Source organism: Lissotriton helveticus, chromosome 7 (genome assembly GCF_964261635.1).
Source record: "Lissotriton helveticus chromosome 7, aLisHel1.1, whole genome shotgun sequence".
Taxonomy (NCBI): Eukaryota; Metazoa; Chordata; class Amphibia; order Caudata; family Salamandridae; genus Lissotriton; species Lissotriton helveticus.
This window is the reverse complement of record NC_136068.1, coordinates 395029256-395042901: the sequence shown is the minus strand read 5'-3', so window position 1 is coordinate 395042901 and position 13646 is coordinate 395029256.

Below are 13646 nucleotides of genomic sequence, written 5' to 3'. Positions count from 1 at the left end.
GCAAGCACCGCGCAGGAGCAGCGCAGCCACTGCGCCCGGAGCAGGCACCTTCAAAGTGTGAGGGAAGAGAGAAGGCTCTGAACACGCCGGGCTGAAGGAGGCGGCGATCTGTCACCGGGCGCTATCTACCGCCCTCGGACTGATGGGAGCAAAAGAACCGCCTGCTTTGGTATAGAGAGGAGCGGCTGTCTGTCTGTCGCCAGCATAGGAAACTGTTCAGCGTGCCCGTAGTCTCAAGCTAACGCTTTAAAAACAATTGCGTAATATGTGAGGGCAGAAAATGGGCAGCGCGCTAGTGTCGGGGAGGGATCAGTCCGCGCATCACCATAGCGCCCACTTGATTAATTAAGTGCCGGGTGGTTGTCAACCCATAACCTACCTGTCAGAGGCACACACACATACATACTTGCAGACACACACAGATACACATACACAACACAAAGGCGGCCGCGTGCAGCTGAGAGCAGCAACAGGTGCCAGACCAGGGAGACGGCGCTGCTCCGAGGACCGACGCCGCTCACAACACCGGACAGAGTGACAGCAGGAAAGAATCACTCGGGCAAAGGAGGGCGGCCGGGCTACGGGCGGTGCACCCCAAACCTGCAGGCTCATCCCGAGCGACCTCACTCTTGGATTGGAGACCGTCGGTGTGCACAAGTGAGAGGCGCCTGGAGGCTCTGATTGTTTTAGGACTCGTGGTGCTACCTATAGAGAAAGCGACTGCACAAGAGATGACGTGAGGTCTCAGCGGGAAGAAACTCGATCGAGGGAACAGCCAGTGCGTCCGCAGACCTGCAGATCTTCGTCCTGGACTGTGCGCACAAGCAGGCAGACAACAGAAAGCTACCCCAAGACACCAGGGAAGCGGGTAGAAGCTGACCGGGCGCTAGGGCGGCGCTTCAGGTGCTTCTACACCACCTGCTACGGGTGGCGCCTTGAAGCCGCTGCCCAGCCTAGTGGTATCTCGACACCGCCAGCAGACACAACAGTGCCCACCACCTTGTCACCCACCGACAACGGAGACATGGAGGCGAAATTGGCTAATAGGTATGGAGGGGGGCGGGGCGTCGCTTCAAATCACAGGGCAGGACACCGCGCGCTCTCCTTCAAGATGCTGCTTTCAGCTGGTGAGCATGAATGCCTCGGGTGGGCCCTGCGAGGTTCAGGCGGGGGGGGGCTGGCCTGGCCGTGAGTGGAATCCCCCAGACCATGCTAACGCTGCTCCAAGGGGCTAACGCGTTAGCAGCGTCCAAAAGCAACATTTTCATCAATTTACAGTGGATGGGGTAGGGCAGGTTAAATTAATTGCTGTCTGCAGGATGCCCGGACAATTCTTAAGTAGGACATTTATCCGCGCCGAGCTCTTACCACTACAGTTCTCGGGCCCAGCACGAGGCCGCCTCCCTAAAGAGGAAAGAAAGTGTTTCAGCCCAGATTAGCGAATCTGAGGTCAGCCAAAGGGTCGTGCGTGAGCCGGGTTAGAATGATAGTGGGCGGGGTATTGGTAATTGAATCGGATGAGATTACACGGTGAGTCGGCAAAGTAAGAGCTGGGCTCCAGGAGGAGGCGGGATTCCGCTCTGTACCGTCAACTATAGATTCACGACTCTCTCCGAGTTCTGAACACATTAGAAGGATCTCAGCAGGTAAATGTAGTCCTTTTTTAATTCTTCTAGGTTTGTTAGATTGGTTTTGTAGCTAAGACTGAAGGAAATAGATTCCCAACGAACCGACAAAAGCTAAACAAGCGGCAAACTCCCGATTTTTGAAGCCACGAAAGTTTTCACAGTCAAGCAGGGAAACAAGCTAACTTCTGTGGCTCAACTTGGCATGTCCCAAATAGCTTCTAAATGCGGCATGCGCGTCCCGAAAACGATAAAAACAAGGGGCAATCTCCCGATTTTTGAAGACACAAATTGCAGAGGCAGTCAGGTCCCGGGCCGGCCAGCCAATCTCAGCGCGGCCCGGGAATGACGTCACGGGGGTGTCCCGGGCCGGCAGCCAATCGCAGCGCGGCCCGGGACAAAGGGGCGGGGCTTAAAAAAAGCACCAGAAACGCCCCCGAATCGCGTTTTCGAGAGAAAACGCGATTGACAGCCTCTGCCTCCCAATGGCTAGCCTCCATTTATGGAGCTAGCCAATTGGAAACAGAGGCTGTCCTAACCTCACTATTAGAAACAACAGATTTCGATCTGGGAGTGGCTTCGCCCCTCGCCAGGTTACGAAACCTAAAAAAGTTTTGTGTAAGGGTTTGGGAAAAAGAAGAGGTTGTAAAAGTGTGTATGAAAATGAAATGAACAGGACATTGAGAGGGGATATTTTAACTAGCAAGGATAAATACTCTTGAAAAGAAAAATGTAGAATAAATGATTTCTGTAGAGAAAACGATATATGTTTAGGAGAAGGCAATCAGTCGGGAGCCAGTGGGATCATTGTTTAGGACATAATGCATCATGGAACTTTTCAAAGTTGGGAAAATTAACACCTCCATAAAATTGTAATCATTTTAATCAAGAGAGGGTTACTCTAGCTAGTTTATTGGTCCATAGAAAACATGAAAAAAGGGAATCTACTTTTTTGCAAAAAGTTACATGGGATTCGAAAAGGAATCATGGAAATTAAATACATCACCTGAGGAGAAAGCATCATTTTGAGGAATATAGCATTTCACATTTTTACATTATATTCTCAAAGTTGATTTAGCAGTGTCTTTAATAGGGTTGGTGAACCAGAGTCTCAGATTTGTATTTTAGTATGTTGCCATGCAAATCCTAAATCTCTAAAATCATCTTGGTACAGAATTTGTTGAGTGGTAAAATCTCAGATGTATGAGTTTAGTTCATCTCCCGATACACAGGCAAAATCTTAAACTTTTTTTAGAAATGCTGGAATGGATGTGGATTGATCATCTTAGACTGATAATTTTACACTCCCAGCCCCGGACATATATACCAAGGCATCGAATAAAGTTGAACCTAGTCAGGTTTTAAGCATGACGGATCTTATTTCACCCCCTACTAATATGCCCTTGGATATGAATTACTTGCCTACACACCAATCGGCGCCCATAGAGCTTCTCCCCAATAACCCTGTTTATACAGGCCCAGCCACTAGCGAACGGTCACATATATCAGTGATCTCTTGGAATGTGGCAGGCCTAGCAAATAAAATAGACTGTACTGAGTGGAGTTCTTATATTAGCTCCAAAAATATACTCCTTTTTCAAGAGACTTGGGCGCGCGAGGAAATATTATTTCCGGGCTTTGCCTCTTTTTTCAAAGCCGCTCAATGGGGGGGAAGGGGTAGGCCGTCAGGGGGACTCACGACCTGGGTAGCAACGGACCTAGGGTGCCAAGCTACCTGTATAGTGACAGTCTCAGATGACATACTGGCTGTTCTACTTGAGTGGCCAGACTCTATGAAACTGTTAGTTATTAACATTTATTCAAGACCAGTGCCAATGCATAAAGAATCTGGCACCATAGACGAATTAGCTCGGTTCTTGGATAGCATTCCATTTGAACTCGCCTGCCTTGTAGGAGGTGATTTTAACTCCCATTATGAACCACTGCCCGGACTACGTGACGGCCCCTCTTATGAGGAAGATTCATGTTGGTTCGTCCCTGAAACGGTGGCACCATCGCCGAGGGCCTGGACTCCTTTGGCTCTGCAGATAACTGCCCTCACTCTCAACCAGGGCCTAAGGGCATGCAATGGCCGTTGCAACTCAGACATACCCAGTATTCATACCTATAACAAAACAGGTAGTGAATCTAGACTGGATTACATTATGGTTAAACTGTTCATGTGGCCATCATTAGTTGATTTTAAAGTCACCGAAAGAATGGACAGTGACCATAATGCCTTAGAATTGACCTATTCCCTGCCTGGGGGTGAAGTTACATCTCACGAAACGGGCAAAGACATGGAGGGGCTCCTGCTTGAAAATAATCGGAGGAAAGTCAAGTGGGAGAAACTGGCCAACAGTCTAGATGGGATACCGAAGTTATATGAAAGGATTATCCCATTTCTGGAGAGTGCCTTTCAGTTAGGAATTGAGGCACAAGATGATGCCTGCAGAGGAATGCTCGCACAAATACATGCAGATATCACCAAAGCCTTAGAGCAGGATCTGTTCTCATCCTCAGGGAAAAGGAAAGCCCCCCCCGCCCAAGACGTCTTGGTATAATGCCGCTTGTAGGGAAGCCAAGGCCCATTTGCTACTTGCTATAAAGGGACGCCTTAGCAAGGAAGAAATCTGTGCTAGGAGAAGATTGTATAAAAACCTCCTAGAGAATGCGCGGGCGGAATGGGACCATGACTACTGGGAAAATTTAGTGGGAGCACTAACAAACAGAGATTCCCGCAAATTTTGGCGCATAGTCGCTAATGGCACGGAGGACTGATCCTCCGCAATAGAGCCCAACATAGCCCCTACAGTATGGCATAGCCACTTTGAGGCATTGTACGCAGAGGGAGGGGGGGACCAAAATAGAGTTGGTATTGTAAAGACACCTAGCCCCGTAGGGATTCCCTTCACTGAAAAAGAAGTGAGGGAGGCCATCAAAGGCCTAGCTGCTGGTAAAGCCCCGGGACTTGATGGGGTGCCCGGGGATTTGTTCAAGCAGGAACCAGGGATATGGGCACCCTACTTTTCATTGATATTCAATGCCATTCTGGGGGGAATGGAGGTACCTGATACTTGGTTGGGAGCAGAGGTGGTCCCAATCTACAAAAAGGGATCCCCTCTGCTTCCAGCCAACTATCGACCTATCAGTCTGATTGACATATCCCAAAAACTTTTCGGAAGACTGATTCTGAATCGGCTCCAGGCCTGGATCGAAGAGATGGACATCCTGTCTCCCTATCAGGCAGGATTCAGGCAGGGTGTATCGACTATAGATCAGATTTTCAGGCTGAATCTCCTTTATTGGAGAACAGCGGTAATCGAGGGCGGCACTCTGTATACTATTTTTGTAGACTTACGTGCCGCCTTCGATTTGGTGCCCAGAGCGAGACTGTGGAGAGTCATGGAAGAGTTGAACGTCCCTGGTGATATTTTGGCAATTCTGATGAGACTACACTTTAACAACTACGCTCGCGTAAGGTGTGGCAGAGGTGGCAAGTTAACCGAAAGGTTCCCCGTTCGCAGAGGGGTTAGACAGGGTTGTGTGCTCGCACCGACCCTGTTCTGCCTCTTTGTGAACGGGGTTGTTGCCCACCTAAACAGGATTGCCAACACTGATGCCCCAAAGTTGACAGGCAGCAGGGTGCCAGCAATTATGTTTGCAGATGACACCCTGCTGCTGCCTAAATCCCCTATTGGGATCCAACGCATCCTAGACGGTTTTTTGGAGTTCTGCTCTGAACGAGGATTGGAAATCAATCCTCAGAAAACTAAATTTATGATTCTGAATCCTAATCCACATAACCGAGCCCCACCTAGGCTAGGCACAGTCCAACTAGAACGCGTGCACAATATTGAATACTTGGGGATTACATTAAATGAACATCTAACGTGGACGACTCACCAGACTAAAGTGACCATCAAACTGGCTCAGTTGGCGGGTGGCACTATGCGTCTGGCGAATAAATCTTTTTATCGCCCACTAACCCCAATTATTCATATCTATAAAACTCAAGCCCGTGCAGGCGTCACATATGGGGGTGAGCTGTGGGGACATACTCAATTTCACAAATTACAGTCAACTGAAAATAAATTTCTGAGACAGATCGTTGCCCTCCCTCAGAGCACTCCACTGCTTCCTCTCAGATTGGACCTGGGAATTCGATCTATATCAGAGGAGTTGGGACTTAAACCCATAACATTATGGAGGCGTCTGTGGTGTAGCCCAGATCTTATAAATTACAGAGAGGAGCTGCAGGAATTCTTGGAGCTTCGGAATGCCAAGAGGATCCCGTGGTTGATTTATGTCAAGAGAATGCTAGAGGAGATGGGTTACCCGGAACTCTGGACGGATCCTTCAAACACCTGCCTAAAAACTCCTAAAAAGGCACTGGTGAGAGCATACCATGAACTGATGCTCACAAAAGCTATCGACGCCTCTCGTGAGGAATCCCTGACAAATCTGTTCCTAAAAGTGAAAGACTCTTACTGCCTCGAAAGAACTTTGGACGCTATGTCCCCTGTACTAACGAGGAAATTATTCCTGCAATGGAGATACGGAACCCTCCCTCTAGCTTCATTCACAGCGTCCTGGTCATGCCGTACCACCACAAAAACATGCCCAGTGTGTGCGAATCCGAAGGAGGATGACGTTCATGCTGTCTTCTTCTGCAAGGGCTATGACAGGAGCAGGAAATATTGGTTAGTCCCATTACTTAGGAACTTGGGTTTTAGATCCTTCCAACCAGCTTACAGAGTCTTAAGGACAGACCTCTTCCCCACTGTAGTCTTTGCCCTCTCGAAATTTTAAACCTCCATGTGGTTTACTCGAAGCCGTTGGGCCAAAAGACTTGTTTAAAAAAGACTCTTTGAAAGTTATATACCGTTTTTATACCACCCTTTGTTTTAAAATGTTTTACTGGATCACAACGTGTTTAATTCATTTTAATTGTGTATAAATGTTATGTATCTTTTATGATCTGTGATCGAAATAAAGATTTTTGGAGTGGAGTGGATAATTTTAATTCATCCTTTCTGTATGAGAAGCCAGTAATGTCCATATTGTACCTGATTTTAGATAAAAAGGGTTCCAAGGTGAGAATAAATAATAAGGGACATAAAGGGCAAACTTGCCGCACACCTCTTTTCAGCACAAATTAGTCTGATAAAACTCCATTGCTCCAATAACTGATTTTGGGAAAGAATATAAAAATGATATCAGATTAAAAAATGTGTGCTAAAACCAAACCACTTCTGAGTTTCTAACATAAAGCACCAATCAACACGATCGAACGCCTTTTCAGCATCTAAATCAATAACTGCAAGAGCGTGGTTTAATTTTGGAGCCTTACTTAGTACTTTAAATAAACATCCATTGTTATCAGAGGAGAGCCACCCCTTAATAAAACCAGCTTGTTCAGGTCAATTCATTTAGGTAGAACAGTTGCTATACATAGGGCTATGATTTTGGCAAAGATTTTATAGTCAATATTGACCAAGGATATTGGTCTATAAGTACTACATTGTTGTATATCACGGTTTTCTTTTGGAATGAGACACAATATTGCCTCTTGAAATGTTCCAGAAGCACAACGGGAAGTGGTGTAAAGTGGTGAAAAAGTTTAAGAAGCCATGTAAATAAGAGCTAAAAAATAAGAATAAAATTCCAAAGTAAAACTGTCAGGTCCCAGTGCTTTGTCAGGTTTTAATTTAGATCCTGCAGTCACAATCCCTTTTAGAGCAATATCAGTTTCTAATTGTGAAAAATCAACATCTTCTATTTTATGTTGATAAATAGTGCTCAAGAAATCAGTAATATGAGGAACAGAGGGGAAACGGAGGGGGATTATTTGGGTGTTTTGAGAACTTCATAGAATTTAACAAATTGTTTCAAAATGTCTTCATCTTTGGAAACCAATTGATTATTCAGTGTCAATAGAGAGTCAATGTGTTTACTTTCTTTCTTATTTTTGAGGTAAGTTGATAAATGTTTACCAGTATTATTTTGGCCCCAATAACATCTGGCATTATGGCGGAGTGAGGTAGAAGAAGGATGCTCCGAGGAGATTTCATGATAGGCGAATTTCGCCGTGGGAAGGTCAGTAAGAGAGGTTTGTGATTTTGTATTATAATATTTATATTTCAATGTTTTAATTTCTTGCACTAAGGCAGTAGCTTTTTATGGGACTGTTTCTTCTTGTCTTTTATATACTCTAGAATAAAACTCGAGCGGAGACTTTAAAGGCATCCCAAATAGTTGGAAAAGTAGTGTCTTGTGTAGTATTTATAGTAAAAAAATACAAAAATAAAAATTTCAAATACCGAGTCTAAGAGAAGGGAATTATTGACGCACCATCTATGTGGGTGAAGTTGACTAGGTACAAGATCAAAATCTGAAATAACAGGTGTATAATCAGAAATTAAAATATAACCAATCTCATCATGCAAGAGGTGTTGAGCTAGTGATTACTTGACAAGACACAATCAATTTATAACTGAGTGTGCTGGAGAATAAAATGTGAGTTCTCGTGATGAGGGATTAACAGTTTGCCATATATAATTAAGGGATTTTTAAGAAATAGTGGACCAAAAAGAGTTGTGCATTCCATTAGGCAGGAATTTAAACTTGAGTTTCTATCTAAGAATGAATCATATCTCGACCAAAAATAAAATATTCCCCGGTATAATTCAACAACTGTTTAGTAATTGCAGGCCAAAACAAATGATTAACAGCTGTGGGTCCATATATGTTGAAAGTGTCAATAGAATTTTATCTATCAATAAATCAACAGCAAGACACCTGCCTTCATTTTCATTAGAATGTAAAATGAGTTGAGCATTCAAATATTTATGAACCAGAATGACTGTTCCATTTTGCTTCTGCTGTGCTGGGAAACAAATATCTGTCAAACCCAACATCTTTTTAGTTTTAAGGCATCTGGTTCAGATACATTTGTTTCTTGTAAAAGACAATGTCAGTATGTAAAGTAGCAAGATATGAGAGGACACAGTGTCTCATAATTGGGCTACCTAAACCTTTAGCATTCCACAAAACTACCCTGAATGTAGAAAGCATTCAAATAAATGAAAACTGTCAATGCTTACAACAATGAACAATGTATGGTATAGTATAACATTTGCAATTTGAGAAGAAAACAAGGTATTCAAAAATATGAGAAAGAGATTTGAGACAGAAGAGAAACTAGAGAAGGAAAAGAGGAGAAGAAAAAAAGAAGAGGATAGAGAGAACAAAAAATATGAATAAATAGATAGTACAAATCAAAAACTGGACGACTGTAAGACATGCCTAAAAATGGGAAATCTTTGAAGTCACAGGGGATAGAGACCGGAGGGACAAAGACGAACACTGGAAAAACTTCAGACCATCAAATCATGGTACGTATATGTTGAGGATGCAAAGAATTCTGTAAATAAAGAGAAAAGTTGTTACAATTAAGTAAAACATGGAAGCCGTGTACACCAAAAAACAAGAAACATTTCGATATATTTCAAGTAAAAACATATAATGCAAACAATGCCATGAACTACCCTCTACATTGATAAAGAAAATACTTGAGCTTTGCAGGATCGTCATACGTGACAGATTTATCTTTATAAGACACTTTGAATCTGCAAGGCAAGGAGAGACCAAATCTAGCATTGAGCCCTTAGTTGTGGATGAAGATCAAAGACTTGTTTCAGTAAGACTGCTGTAGCTTTTGCCACATCCTGAGAGAATTATAGTTTATGGGAGGACCATATAACTGGTTTCTTCAAATGAACAGCATTGGGGGCCTTGAGTAAATCAGTATTTTCCAAGATCAGTACGATAACACCTCTATGTTTAAGGCCAGTTTTCAGACCCAGTCCTTGTGCATGTTGAATATTTAAGGCTGGAGTAGATGGAATGTCCAAAACCTTTTGGATGAATACTGTGAATAATTTAAGGGGGTCAGATCCTTCCAAATATTCTGGTAAATCACACATTCAGAGATTATTTCTACGATTTCTATTTTCCACATTTCCTGTGTGTTTCTTCAATTCATTTATCTCCAGCTGAATTTTGTCTATTTTGGTTTTTTTTCATGGATATCACCGACTCCTTGTTCCAATTCAGATATACGTTTATCCATAAATGACCATTTGGTTTCAAGAATGTATAGAGAGTTGGTGGTGTCTTCCATAAAAAGTTTTAATGCCCTTATTTCCTCTAATAGTAACTCCATAGAAATAGGCACAGTAGACCTAACTGGAAACAGAGGGTCTTTTTTGGTCTTTTATGGGATGATAATGGTATTTGCTTTACTGATGTTTGGCTCTTTGAAATGACCACAGAAGGAGAGTCCTCCTTATAAACTGGTGTCTCAACCAATAAGGTAAGTAATTGAATGTTTGTTACTAACTGTGAAGTAGGTTGATGAAGGCCAACAAATTTAACATGCACAGGTTTCCATCTATTATCCGCCCCATAAACGGGACCACTAGTATTAAAGCCAAACAAATATCAATCAATCAGGGAATTGTAAGTACGGTACTCACCCGTGAGGGCCTCAAGGCGCTGAGGGCAGGGGTCCGCAGATTTGTTTAGCCAAAGAGCCAGGTCTTGAGGGTATTCCTGAAGGTGTTCAGGGAGGGGGCGCGTCTGATGTCTGCCGGTAGCTCGTTTCAAGTCTTGACTGCAATGTGAGAGAAGGATCTTCCACCTGCTCTGGCTCTGTAGATGCGTGGGATTTCGGAGGTTTCTTTTGAGTACGTGGAAGTTGATTCTGTCGTTGAGGTATTTGGGTCGATTGTTGTGTAGGCATTTGTAGGCGTGAGTGAGGATTTTGAAAGTGACTTTTCTCCACGGGGATCCAGTGGAGACTTCGTAGGTGTTGACTGATATGTTCATGTCGGGGGATGCCAAGGACGAGTCTGGCGGCGGTGTTCTGTATTGTCTGGAGTTTTCGGAGTAGGGTTGCCGGCATAGTGTGCGTTTCCATAGTCCAGTCTGCTGGTGATGAGTGTGTGGGTGACTGTCTTCCTTGACTCAGGGGAGATCCACTTAATGGTCTTGCGGAGGATGCGGGGGGTTGAAGCAGCTGAAGGTGAGGGCGTTGACCTCTCGGTTCATGGTGAGTGATGATTTGAGTATGATGCCGAGGTTCTTGCCGTGGTCTGAGGGGGTAGGTGGGCTTCCAAGGCCAGTCGGCCACCAGGTGCTGTCATATGCAGAAGGGGTGATGCCGAGGACGAGGACTGTCTTCTCGGCGTTGAGCTTCAGGTAGCTGTTCGTCATCCAGACAGCAATGTCCTGCATTCCTTTCTGGAAGTTGAGTATGGCAGTGGTGGGGTCTTTGGTGAGGGAGAGGATGAGCTGGGTGTCGTCGGCATAGGATACGATGTTGAGGCCTTGTTGTCTGATAATGGCTGCGAGGGGGGCCATGTAGATGTTGAAGAGGGTGGGGCTCAGGGATGAAGCCTGTGGGACTCCGCAGATGATTTTTGTGGGGTTAGAGACGAAGGGTGGGAGTCTGATCCTTTGACTTCTTCCGGTGAGGAATGATCGGATCCAGTCCAGGGCTGTTCCTTGTATGCTGTGTTATGTAGTCTGGCGACTAATGTGCGGTGGGAGACTGTTGAAGGCCGCTGATAGGTCGAGTAGGAAGAGGGATGTGGAGGGGCCTTGGTCCAGGAGGATGCAGATGTCATCAGTGGTGGCTAGTAGGGCGGTCTCTGTGCTGTGGTTGCTTCGGAATCCAGATTGGGACGGGTCGAGAATGGCGTTCTCTTCAATGAATCGTGTCAGTTTCCTGTTGACTTTTTTCTCTGCAACTTTGGCTGCGAAGGGGAGGAGCGAGATGGGCCGATAGTTCTTGAGGTCTGTGGGTTCAGCTGTGGGCTTCTTGAGAAGAGGTATGACTTTTGCGCGCTTCCAGTCATCTGGCACGGTGCCTGTTTTGAAGGTGGTGCTGATGGTGCGTTGTAGTTTGGGTGAATTGGCGGCCGCAGCTCTGTGGTAGATGTGAGGGGCAGGGGTCGGTGGGGGCCCCAGAGTGGATGCTTTTCATGGTCAAGGCGGTGTCTTCAACTGTGATCGGTGTCCAGTTGGAGATGGTGGGCTGGTTGGTGTTTCGGGGGGGGCGGGGGGACGACTGTGGCAGCTGGGGGATGGTCGATGAAGTTGTCGTAGAGGTTTTTAATCTTGAAGTGGAAATAGGTTCCAAGCTTGTCGCAGAGGTCTTGGGATGGGGTGAAGGCTGTAGCTTCGGTGCGTGGCTTGGTGAATTCTTGAATGACACTGAAAAGTTCCTTGGAGTTGGTGGAGTTGACCAGGATTTTGTTGTGGATCAAGTTCCTCTTGGTGGCTCTGATCTCGTTGTGGTAGTCCGTCATGGCGTCCTTGTAGGTGGTGTGGTTTTCGGTTGTCTTGGTGTTTTCTCCAGTTCTCCAGGCGTCTGCAGGTGCGTCTGGTTTCTTGGAGAGCGGAAAACAGCTGATAAGGATCACATGAAATATTTTCTACACCACGCATCAACCAGATATCCCAGTACCTCCAGGAATGGTGAACTTCCTCACCTGCGTAATAAAATGCTATTCAAAGACGAGAACAAATTAAAGTAGTGCTGCCTTCACTGGGAAAGTCTGTTGGCGCTAAGGTGTTTGGGTGTGAATAAAACCAATCGGGCAACTTTTTGGCCACTCTGTCTTGGTTTAAATTATTTAGTTATTGATTTTTCGTATTTTGGGAAAAAAAATTCTCTCCATTCCGAGGCTGCACTTTGGATTAGAAAATGTCAGAAAAAGATATTTCCAACAAAACATATTACTTCCTTTTTAGATCGATTTCACAGGGGAACAAATTAATCAAAGGAGAGGAAAGAGAGGGTAAGAGGCAGTTCTTGGAGTCACAGTTTTCAGTGATGAGCTAGACAGAGACAGAAAAAAAAGGAGAGGCTATGACTTACTTCAAGCTGTGGGAGCAGGCAAGCCCGGACCGTCTCTCTTGATCTTAGCGATCAGCAGCAGTTTTCCCGCTCCTAATATTGACTGCCCTGCAAACAAACACCACTGTGGGGCTTTGTCCTTACTCGCGGTTCTTTACAGCATAAGATAGGTGGCGCATAACTCTGTCATGATATCATGATAGGGATTTGGTGCTGCTGGCCTAAAATATATAATGAAGATGCCTGCTCACAAAATTAAAAGATCCATCCATTCTTACAATGGAAATAAACATGGAAAATGCCACACAATTCCATTTTAAAATACACCACCACGGCACCAGTATGGCGGGCTGGGTGATTCAGGGGGGTGCAAGCATCCGTCCTTGCCCCCCCTGCAGACGCCCATGCCGTCTGGGCCAGGGGATTTGGCTAATTTAAGTTGTGAAATAGCAGATATGACTTCTTCCACTCATATCTCCCCTTCTCGTTCCGCGTGTTCTGTGGTCAGTGTAGGGAGGGCGCCTGCGTCAAATGAGTGTCAATGTCTTTGTCCACCAACCTCTGCCCGGTATAAAGTTGGGCGTAAAAGTCCCAATACGTCTCAGCTATTGCCCCAACTTCTGTGATTACTCTCGCAGTCTGATCCCGGATCTCCTGGACCCCCTGTAGCTGTCTAGTCTTGCGCAGGTTGTGGGCTAACAGACGCCTGCATCCATCCCCCCAATATAAAACAAATGGCGCAAGCAATCCGCCCTATCCAGGTCTATGGCCACTAATTGTGCCTGGGTTACCATCAATTGGCGACAGGTTCAAGGTGCCCCTGTTCGTTGGTGCATTTGTTCTAATTCCCTCACTTTCTGTGTAAGGTCGTCTCACTTGCTCCTGCGCTCAGTATTGTCTGCCGTCAAGATGGTGATTAGTTTGCCTCTGATCAAGGCCTTAAGTGCTTCCCATCGAGTGGGCAGGAGGGTATTGGAATTGTCATTGTGTGATAAGTAATCGTCAATCACTCTCTTTATCTGGTCAACTACGTCTGCACGTTGCAAAAGGGTATCCCAAAGCCACCAATGTCACGTAGGTTGTTGAAGAGGCAG